Below are 11,599 nucleotides of genomic sequence, written 5' to 3'. Positions count from 1 at the left end.
CCTGCAGACAATGCGCGATCCGGCGGGGAGCGCCCGGAACGTGCCAAACTCCAGAGGCGACAGCACCCCTGGAAAGGCGGCGGCCCCGGCCGGCCCCGCCCGCGCCGCGGCGAGGGAAGATGCGCCGGGGCGAGGGAAGATGCGCCGGGGGCGCGGCGGGGCCGGGGGCGAGGGAAGATGCGCCGGGGGCGCGGCGGGGCCGGGGGCGAGGGAAGATGCGCCGGGGGCGCGGCGGGGCCGGGGGCGAGGGAAGATGCGCCGGGGGCGCGGCGGGGCCGGAGCGCTGCCGCTCCCCGCCGGAGGCCGCCGCACCTGCTCCCGGAGGTGCGCGCTGGGCGCGGGGCGGTGGCCGCGCCGCCAGCGGGGCCGGGGCCGGCGGGCGGGAGGCGGGAGGCGGGGAGGGGGGCGGCGGCCTCCCGGCTCCGGGCGGGCTGTCCCGCTTTACTCTCTCCTCCCCGCCGAGGATCGCGGCGCGGAGCCGCGGCTGCGGCGCGCAGGGCGGCGGCGGGAGCGGTGCGGAGGATGCGCTGAGCGAGCGCGGCGGGCGGCGCGGCCGCGGCGCAGGTCAGTGGCGAGACCCCCTGTCCCCGGGCTCGGGACGCGCTTCGCCAGCCGGGTCCATCCCCGCATGCCCCGGCCGCTCCCCAACTTTTCCCCGCACCACTTCGGGAAAGTGACCAAACTTGCGGCTGGGGCCGCGGGTCCCGCGTCCCCTCCTCAGCCCCGGCGGCGCGACCCGCTGAGCTCACGGCCGTGTCCCGGCCCGCGGCGCCGTGGTTCCCGGTGCCGGTGATGGAGGGGCGGAGGGGAGCGGCCGCGCTCGGGGCGCGGTGCGGGGCTCTCCCCTCCGCCCCAGCCCGCTCCGCTCCTCTCGCGCCGGGAGGGGCCGGCCCAGCCCCGCTCGGCACCGGCACCGGCACCGGGACCCACCTCCCGGTGAGGATGGAGCGGCTTCGACGGGCTGAACGCTCGTGGGGACGGGTCCGGCACGGGTTTCTGTAAGGAAAATGACGGGATCCAAAGCAAACTAGTTGATAAATGCAGGCATCTCCCTCGGCTGGAAAGCCAGTTCACCCGGAGTTCAGTCCGTGCGAGCAGGAGCGGTATGGGGGGACACGGAGGTATTTTTAAATTTCTGAAGTTATCTTTAGAGAGCAGGGCTTTCTTTGGGCTCTGCCCTCCCGCAGGGGTGCTTTCCAGCACGTCCCCATTCCCCATTCCCCTGCTCGGCCACAGCGGCAGCTCAGACCTTGCAATGCCCCTTTGCACTTCACCCAGCCCTCCAGAACGGGTCTGTTCAAACCACGGCAATCGTACAGCAAGGAATGATTTGTACAAGTCTGTTAGTGCCAGTGTGCTGGTGGTGGGCAGCCGGACAGCACCCTGCTGACGTCTGGGATTCCCTGGTGCTGGCTGTAGAAGTAGCCAGGAATGATGGTTGTAGCTATGTCATTAGTTTTTTAAGATTTTCTGGGGGTTAGGAAAACCCCTTATTGTAATTGTCATAATATTGCTTTCTGTCTGTAGTTGATTTATGTTGCATGTAGATTAACAAGTTTAAAAAATCCAAATATGCTCTTTCTTTAATGTTAGACACTTACCATGAAATTCTTGTATTTTATTGCAAGATTTGAAAGTTGCAGTTATTAAGAGAATAGGCTGCATCTACAGTACCAGGGAGAGAGTGTGAATAGTAAACCTGAACGGTCTCAGAAATGAAAATTGGAATGCTGCTGCTAAATCTGTTTTGTTTATTAATGATGCTCACCATTTGACAAGAAAGCTATGCTCAGTTTATCCCGAGAAGATTTCATTTTGTCAGATGCCTGGTGTCTCATCAATTCCTTTCATGTCCCTGGGATTTTCTCTTTTCCAGGCTCAGGCCACAGCAGCTCTCTGTGTTGGGGATAACTGTTAAGCTCTTCTTTTGAATTCATGAGCTTCCAAATTAAACTTTTGCTGACACCTGCTACCTAGCCTGGTTGAGCATAATGACAGTGTCACCCAGGCCACTAGAGCTCTGCCACCAAACGAAGTAAATCACAAACAAAAATAATTGTAAGGTGCCTGGACTAGATAACACAATGATTTGGGGACATCTGGGAAACTCTGGCTACTGGAAATCCAATCAAAGTCTGCTTCTAATGGAGCAAACTTTCCAACAGCAATCACAGGCAGGAATTAAATCCATAGAGTAGATGGCAACAGAGATTAATAATCATCATCAATTAGCTGATGGAATCAAACAGAACAAAATGAGGGTAAACAAAGACATGTCTCCCCCTCCCTTGAATCTAGTCCCACCTTCATTTATCCAAAGTCAAGGATCTCTCCTGAGCACTGGTTTCAAGTGCCAAAAAATTTAGCAGGTGTCATAACATAAGGTCAAGACTTAATTATTTATATGGAGACATCAATCATCCTGTGGGGATGATTTATTTATAAATCACCAGAGCTGTAACACAAGACAATGAATTCTGATTTCCTCCTGCTCCTTCCTGAAGGGACCAGGAAGGTCCACACTGTGGCCAAATGGCCTCAGGAGCGTATGGAAGTTTTTGCCCAGCCCCACATGGAGGAGGATTTTCTACACCCTTTAGATCGTGCAACCAAAATTGCACCAGGGAAATCTCATGCATATTTGCTACATCTCAGTAATGAACATTTACTGGTTATGGATTATCTGGAGAATTCAGCTTTTTAAACATTATTCAAATTTTTATGTTTATGTAAGCTAATAAGACTAAGGAGATTCAGTAACTACTCTTTGCCTTACGGTATTTGAAAAGAGTGTCCACAGGGCTTAGCTCAGCATCTTGCACAGTCACTTTTGAAAGACCAAAATAGAATTTTTCTGCCTGAAAAAAACCACCCTATCTCTACTCAGTATAATGTTCTTTGCTCACAATTAATGCCAAAAATCAATTTTCTAATATGCTTTTTATGTTTCTGCTGAGCACAAACAGGATGGCATAGTAAAAGCTTTTATTGCCATCTGATTAAGCTGCAGTGGGGGTAAGTAAGTGGCTCAGGCCAGCAGGGCTGCAAGATTGCTGTGCTGGATGCAGGAAACACAGAGGAGGGCATGGGATGAGGAGCACCAGCCACAATCCTGCTCTCAGGGTCATTCAGAGAAATGTTGCCAACTCTGTGGGCAGAAGCAGCATCAGGCCCATTGGGTTTTCTGATAGCTGGACAAAGTCCTGAACATGTGCTTGGGCTGTTCCTTAACCTCCTCATCTGGGATTTTGATAAAGGGTTAATTACAGCCAGGGATTCACAGAGATTTGTCCATTTATTTATCTGTTAAGAGGAATCGTGCTATTGATCTTATTCACATGACTCTTTGTCAGGAAGGGAGGTGATTAACTTGGTGTGAAACTGGTAAAAAAAGAATATAGGAAGAGAGATGGAAAGGAAAGTTATGGTAAAAATGAGAGCTAGGATGGAAGGTTTCCTTTGCTTTTCTATCATTATCTTGTAAAACTGTGTAGCCCAATCCCATCAGCTTTACCATCAAGGAAAGAGGAGCACAAGGAGTATCTAGGGCATCTTGTGATCCTTCTGAACTCCATTCTGGCAAGAGCAAGTCAATAAGCTCTTCTGCACATCCATTATTCTGTTCCCACTGATTTTAAAAGAAGACCATTTATCACTGTATTTCAACGACAAAAATACTAACATAATGTTTCACTGGGTTTGTAAGAGGGTGTGAAAAAGGATGGATGAGCTGGCAACGTCTTCAAGGAACAATTAAGACATTAAGAGTGCAGGAAAATATTGTTAGGAAATAACTAATTAGTGAGAAAATAGGAATTTAGGACCCAATTCAGTTATGAGATGTTCCTCAAGCACCCTCTGGATTTTGCTCTGAGCATGTGAAAAAAATGAAAAATTCATAGTATTTCTTGTAGGCAAGACCAGTCATCTGCTTGTGTGTTTTTAGGGTATACTGGGTATATTTATAGCATTTAGCAATGCCAGCAACATTCAATGTAAAGAGTAACAGATGCCTGTATCGTGAAACAAGGCACTGGCAAGGCAGGTGGGAAATTATTTCCAAAATATTGCAGCAACCAGGCTGGGAGAAATCTAGGAATATGGTAAACATAACAGACCTAGGTAGCTTCAAGCAAAACCAGGGTTAAAGCCCCAGACTGAGCCCTACATGTGTTGTGTAGGGGAGGAGAGCCAGGATTCCTGTGTGAGCCCCAGCAGAGGTGGCCTCCACACCCCTCCAGCCTCAGTGCATCCAAGGGCACGGGTGACAGTGAAATTGCAGAGAGGAGAAAGGAGGGGAATGAAATTGTATTGGCTCAGCTGCAAGAAGCAAATCACAGACTTCCCTAATCAGACAGATGATGCCTAACTAGGGCACAACGTGAACCACAAAGAAAGGTGGCAGATTTCACAAATTAGTAATGGCAAAAATGGTGAATTTCACAGCTTGAAGTGAATTCATGTTATAGGATGAAACAGCACAAAGTGATTAAGAGCTCTAACTGATAGGAGCAATAAGCATGTGAGACTTAGTCATCACACAGCAGCCAGAATTTGTCTCTGGCTTCAGCTGAGCCCCAGGAGCAGCCCTTCAGCCTCCAGTTGATGATGCTGAGTGGGAGCTGGTGGGGGCAATCACAGACAAGATCCCACAGCTGTTTGCTAGAGTTTGTGTGTCTGTGAGGTGCAAGCATGGCAGTCCAGCAGAGCTGGAGCAGCCACTCTGCAGGGAGATGTTCTGCAGGCAAGGCTCCATTCCTGGTGCCACCACTGAGAGCTTGGAGTGGAGGCAGCAGGACCAGCAGGATCTCATCTGCACAGCACAACCCCAGTGGTGAAGAGCAGAGGGAAGACAGCTGAGAAAGGCTGGAATGAGGGGGTCACTCACCCTGCCATGCTGGGGATGACCTTCCAGGTATGGCAGTGCCATTTTTAGAGCCACTAGGTGCTGGCATGTGCCACCTCCTAGTAACCACAGCACAGCATGCATACCTAATAGAAAACAACCATTCAACAGTCAATTCCCATTTTCTGTTCTTTCGGGGGATCAAAACCAGTGTCACAAGCCTCTGTCACAGGTGGTGTTGCATGACTTCTGCTGGTAAAACACATTAATAGCTGTGACAGCAGACTTTCAAGGAAATGTCTGTTCCAGATACTGGAATGTTACCCTACCACTTGTATTCCTGCTTAGATGAAGACAAAAATTCTGGAGAAAAATGTCACCATTATTTCTTAATACTTTTGTCTTAATATACACTTCTATCATAGATATTGAAAATTCATAGAGCAAAATGGAAGCAAAGTGAGCTAACACCAACCAGGACAATTACAGGCTGGAGAATTCCTCCTCTGACAGCATAAGCCTCCTTCAAACTCTTCCCCAGCTGTGGCCAGTGCCCTGAGTGGAGCTGTGCCAGGGGGTTAACACAGCCTGGGCTGGCAGGTGGAGCTGTGAACCCTTCAGGGAGCAGAGCCTGGCAGCTTTCCCCTGTTTGTTGAGGGTTTTCAGCACTGTTGGGTCCACTGAGCACAGCTGTGTTAATGCTGTGCAGGGAGAGGGGAAGCTGTTGGAGCTGCCAGGACTGAAGCCATAGAGGAACATAATGGGGCAGTGCCAGTTCCTTTAAATCCCACCTGGAACTTCTTAGCCATCTGTGGGGGTTGTGGAGCATCTGCACCCCAGGTTATCAAACACTCACCCTCTGTGCAGAGCCCAGCTGCACTGGGCAGTGTGTGGCCACAGCTCCACTCCTGACCCAGCACCAGAGCATTTTCACTTGTGCTCTGAAGAAAGATCCCAAGAGGAATTGATCACTCTTGAACAAGGATGCAAATACAAAGTTTGAAAAGAATTATAATTTCTAAAGCATTTTGAACGAAATACCCTTGGAGTCCTTGTAAGGAACTAGAAAGGACTTTTAAGAAGGCAGTCAGGGTGAGAGACCCTCTTCTCCTACACTGATTTTGGAACCTGGCAAGTTTTAAGAGATCCTTCAGTAACATTTTGCAAATCAATGCTAATTTGATGTATCGGAGCCCAGCACTGTGCCAATTCACTGTCAAACCAGTATTAACTAGGCATTTTTGGGGAATGCTTATGGCTCAAGGTCCATTAAATATGTAAACCTGGCAATTATTTCACCACCCTTAAAATACTTAATTTGAAATGTGCATCAGAGCACCCACAGTCTTTCAGTCTTCATCAAAATGAAGCCTTTCTCTTTTGAAAGTGCAGTCAGTGCTCTGGGAGAGGGGCTGGTGGCTGTGCTTGGGATGCAGGCAGGAGGCAGGAGGGGACTGGTGCTGCCTGCAGAAGCACAGCCAGGTTAAGGTCTGCTAGGGCCTGATCTGCTGGCTGCCATTCATACAACAGCCAACCTGGAGACACTCAGGAAATGTTAAATAAATGGCAAACCTCGGGAGAGCACTAATTACTCGCCTTGGGAAAGGTGGCCAGATCAGTTGCATAAACTTTCTGAGTGCTTTTTAAACCCGAGTGCCTGTGATCTGACATCCACTTAAAGCTGGGAGCTAAATGAAAGTTGCTTTATTTTTTAACAATTGCTGGTTTAGCCAAAGCTGCAAGAGATCTTGGCCTTTAAATCTGGGTTCCTTTAATGCCTGCACAGAAGCAGTTTGAGAGAGGTTGGTTTCTCCTTCTATTCAGCATGGCCCTCAAGTACAGACCCAATCACCTTCAGAGCTGGGAGAATCACAGCAGTAGTTAGCTGGTGACATGTATATTTAGATGACTGACTTCAGGCACCTGTGTTTGAATATGATTTAATATGCCTTCATTTTTATGTCCTGAAATGGGGATACTACTTAGCTCAAAGATCAATTAATTTTTGTGTTGCTTTTAAGTTCTTTAATGGAAGATATTACATAAATAATTATTTCATTAACAGGGTTTTTTTTTTTTGCATGAGCTGCTTGATCTGCTTGAAGCATATAAATCAGTATGAGCTGATTAGTATTAGTATAAATCAGTATTAACTAATTAGTAAAATAAGTTCAGAAATCTAAAGGGTGCATCGGAAGTTAGACTAGTGCTTAAAAAGGAGTAAAAGGTAAGTTGCTCTTTCATTGGCAAAAAGCAGACAGATTGGGTTTTTGTGAACCTTTAAACTTCTCATTTCTCAGGAATCACAAAATCCATTTGTGAAAAGATCCAAGAAATAAAGAAAGAAATTGTACAAGTTGCATCCTGGTCAGTAAAGCATGTGAGTCTGCAGGCACACAGACAGGATGATGCCATGAATCTCCCCTTTGTGTTGCAGTTCAGAAGAGGAGTTATTTCCTTCATCTGAGCAGATGCCAAAGGCTCAGAGGAGGGTGAGCAGACAGAACTCAGACCCTCTCTTGTAGCAGAAATGGATTTGCCTGGTTTCTCAAGTCACAGGAGAGAGAATCCCATCCTGATCTGCAGGGATGAAACCTCTTTGTCTGGGGGTTATCACAGCACTGGGTGTAAGGCAGAGCACAACCAACTATTTCATCCTTCCATCCCCCAGCCCAGAACTTACTCCATCCAATACAGATTTCCACATCCACCAGTTCTAGGGAAAGTTCCTTCCCTGCCATCTCTATGATATTTTACAAACACTTACATGCTTTTTTCTATCTTTCCCCAAAAGCAGACTTTATCACACTCACATTCAAAAACCTCCCTCTCCAACTACAAAAGCTAATTTATTACTTCTCTGGCTTTTCTTCTCAACTGTTATTCAGATCCCATTGTTAGTGTTTCTTCCAATAATACCAAAGCCCTGTGACAATGTTTTAACGAGTCACTTATAACCTACTAGCAAAATAATTCACATCTGCCTGCTAGTTATGGCAGTGTGATCCACCCAAGGAAGCTGCTGTCCAATAAATTGCTGAACTGTCTGCCTTCACACAGTGCTCCCCAAACTCTCCAGCATCTCTTCACTGCTTTCTATCACCTAACTTAGTGCAGAGACAAAGGATGGCAGCTGTTTCAGCACTTAATGCCAGTATTCCTTTGTAGACTAGGGGGAAAGGATTTCCCTTCAAGATGCCACTCTTCCCACTGAGAGTGGCACTAGTATTATCTCACATCTTTAAATACAGTGTGACAAGCAAGATGCAGAGATTTTATGATACACAAAATTTACCTGAACTATTTATTTATGCATTTATTTTCAACGTTTAAAATGTAAAGTTACATTTGAATCCTTGAATTAATAAATTAATCCTTTTCCCATAAACACTGTAATTGTTTAATGCTTTGCCCTGCCCATATTGTTTTGTGTATGCTGCCACTCCTGCAGGTCTCAGTGGCATGAGATGCTGTATGTGCAGCTAACACATGTGAGTCTGTGGCTCACATAAAGCTCTTCTATTCTCTACCTTACACAGGAGGGTTACAGCACTGATGGCAGCCAGTGCATAGTATCTATAAAAAATCATCACACTTACCTGCACTATGTTCTTCTTATACATTATTATTGACCTCTGTTGCAGCACTTTTACTTCAAAATACTAGAATCAGCTTGTTATTCTACCTTTAGTTTACACTGGGAGAAACCTTAGCTCAGGGTAATGTCAGGAAATTATCTGAGGTCTCTGTTATAGTAGCAGCATGTGCTGCTAGCACAGAAATTCATCTGTTTTTCATAAATATTTGATAGGGCTCTATCATCCTCATCATCATTTTGGGCTGGTTGGAAGAGGATCCCCCTGCAATTGCAACCCATTTCTGAGTTGTCACGGAAAGTCAGTCGGTGATATTTCAATCAGAGTGTTCTTGTAACAAATTCCATTCAAATTCTGTCTGAAAGGGAGTTAAGGTTTCATCCTGCTGCTTAGAGAATGATATGCTAAATGCAGCTTCCCATGGGCTTGGCTGCAGTCCAGCACTTTGTAATTTATAGTTCTCCTTCTGAGTTCTGGCTGTGACCTTGGGACTGCACGCTGAAGTTCTCCCAGCTCTGGCTCTTTTTGCTACAGCACCATCCCAGAGTCCTGACCCCTTCCCAGGCAGCTCCTGGGAGATCCAGGGCAGTGCTCTGGCACACAAGCACATGGGAGCAGCAGCACAGGGGAGTGCTCATGGTCTTTTTTACTATTGGCAGCAGATCATGGAAGGGTGTTCTTAAATGACAGAAATTATTAGCTAGCGTCAAAGCATGAAATCCATTCACAGAAGAGGTTTAAATTGTATTAGCCAAAGGTGTTTTCTGCAGAGACAGCCACAAAACAGCTCTAATTTGAGATCTCCAAACAGCTGTTGTGCCCTATGTATTTCTATTGAAAAAATAACTTGGAAGATTATGTTAACATGCAATTAAATTTAAAAAAAAGTTTTACCATTAATGCTGATCTTATTGATAGCGTACAGGGGGTGCCTAAGATGCTCTACTGAGAAATGTATGTGTCCATGGCCAGAGGAACTGACAACCCAGATTGTAACACATGCCACTTTTAAGGGAAAAATTGTGTAATTGAGAGAAATTATTGCCCCTTGAAGATTACATTCATTATAGATTGTAACAGAGATATGTCTTCAGAATGACTGCAGTTCCCTTCAGTTAAAGAGCTATTCAGAAATGCCAGTGTTTGAGCTCATGGACATAGCTGCAATTGTTTTAGCAGAGTTAGTGAGGAAAAGCAATTTAGAGGAAGGTACAGCAGACCCGTGCAGCTCTTTTGTTTCTTTATTCTTTCCAGAATTTTCAAGGACATATCTTCTGAAAGCACTTGTTTTTATTTACCTATTTGGATTCCTTAGGATGGGGAATAAATTTAAAATTGAAAAAGGATTACTTTTAAAATAATAATTTTAAAAATGATTTTTAAAAATTTTAATATCATGATTTTAGAAGTCTCTTAGTTGCAGTCTGCAGTAATTGCCATGGATTTTCTGCAAAACAAGTGATACGGATTTAGCTTTGAAACCAAAGAAAAACAATTTTTCATTTTTTTCATTTGGTTTTCAAAGTATCGCATCTGACATTTTTAGTGATTGGTATTTACCATAAATGAACCTTCTCAGTAACCCAGTTGTATCCCAGTTGTATCTCTTTTGAAGTGCTTCATCTATTACCTATTGTAAATACATCAGAGAATCATTATGTTAAGCAGTTCTTTGTGAACAATAAACCAGGAAACCCAAGAAACTCCATTTGCTGAGTGCTCATCACTGAGGTACCACCAGCAAAACATGCATCAGCTCCCTGGACCAATCTGGCCCTCCACTGGAGAAGCTCAGCAGAAATATGTTTGTCTTTTTGCTTCACTTGTGGCAGCAGTAAATGAGATGGTTCCAGCTGTGGGCAGTGCCCAGAGGTGAGGTGTGTGGAAAGGCAGAGGTGCTGAGACCTTTGCAGCAGATCCCTGATGGGAAAGGACAACTGGCAGTATTTATGGCAGGTTTCTGTGCTCTGCACCGAGTATTTATTCTGGCAGAAGCTCTAATTGTGCTGTAAAGCACCCTGGGTGCTGGTTGCTGTGTGCCCAGGAGTTTGACTCGGCGCCAGCAGCAGTGAGCTCTGTGATAATGGTGCATCATTTCCCTGCAGGAGCCTCGTGCCCGTGGGTAGCAACAGCCTTCCTGCTTCCTCCCACGCTGCTCTGAGCAGCAAATCCCATCTCCAGGGTGTCTGCTGGACTATAAACTTGCTGTTGTTTATTATTAGCACACCTTATGGAGTGTGAGGTGGTATTAGAGATGCCTTCCTCTCATGTTAGAGAATTAATATCAGCCTGTCTCCAACCCAGCTGACCCCATTCCCACGCATGTCTAGGGCAGAGGGGACCAACCACCAGAGCTCATCATTCCCTCCAGGAAATCTTCCCTTTACAGCTTGCTCAGCCTGGGAATCTCCTCAATTCTCTGGTGGAGACCAGGCTTTTGCAATGCTCTGAGCAGCAGCAGTGGTTTCTTCCAACTTTTCAGTGTTGCAGAGTTTGTTGTATGATCATTGGCATTATTCATGCACACCTCCAGCTCCTCATCCTTAAGTGACTTTGAGCCTTCTTCTAATCCATCATATCAGCAGCCCTCTTGGCTGGCCTTGCCTTACTGACAACTGCTTCTTCTTCCAGAGGTCTCCTGACATCTCTTGTCAGCAGGACAGAAAGCTGAGCTCAGGAAGAGGGGACTGTGGAATTCATCCACATTTGGATGGGAAGGGAGAGTGTGTGATGGATAAAGGAGAGATGTGAGAGAGCATCACTGGGAGCAGCTCTGCCTTGTAATTCCATGTATCACTGTGCCATTACCTGGAGCAGAGCCTGTGAGACCAAGGAATGCTCATTCCCTCTGAGCTGGCTCTTGTGTGTGTGATTAAAGCCCCTCTGCTCTGTGCAGCCACACACCATCTCCCTGGCTGCGCAAGCCTGGCAGTGATTCCACACTGGGCACTTCCTCTGTTTGGCTGTTCAACTGCCCTGTTACTTTCTTTTCTCAGGGCCTCTTTTTCCCTCTAATATCTCACCTAAACTCTTTCTTTCTTAGCTTCAGACCATTGCTCCCTGGCCTACAATTTTCTGAGACTGTGAATAACTTCCTTCATTTCTGTTGTTCCTTTGATATTAGACTGTGGTCATGTTCACCCTGAGCCATCTCTCT

General features: G+C 46.5%; 1 protein-coding gene across 1 annotated transcript in view; it reads left to right on the top strand.

Annotated features, from left to right (window-relative positions):
* Positions 1–447: 447 nt before the first annotated feature.
* Positions 448–11,599, top strand: part of CHST8 (carbohydrate sulfotransferase 8) — a 169,076-nt gene continuing 157,924 nt past the window's right edge. Inside the window, exon 1 of the mRNA XM_079316481.1 lies at positions 448–564. The gene's annotated coding sequence lies outside the window, so the exon portion shown is untranslated. The remainder of the gene's footprint in view (positions 565–11,599) is intronic.

The sequence above is a fragment of the Erithacus rubecula genome (genome assembly GCF_903797595.1).
Source record: "Erithacus rubecula genome assembly, chromosome: 12".
Classification (NCBI taxonomy): domain Eukaryota; kingdom Metazoa; phylum Chordata; class Aves; order Passeriformes; family Muscicapidae; genus Erithacus; species Erithacus rubecula.
The sequence above is the reverse complement of the archived record's forward strand: the minus strand, read 5'-3'. Positions and strand labels throughout refer to the sequence as shown.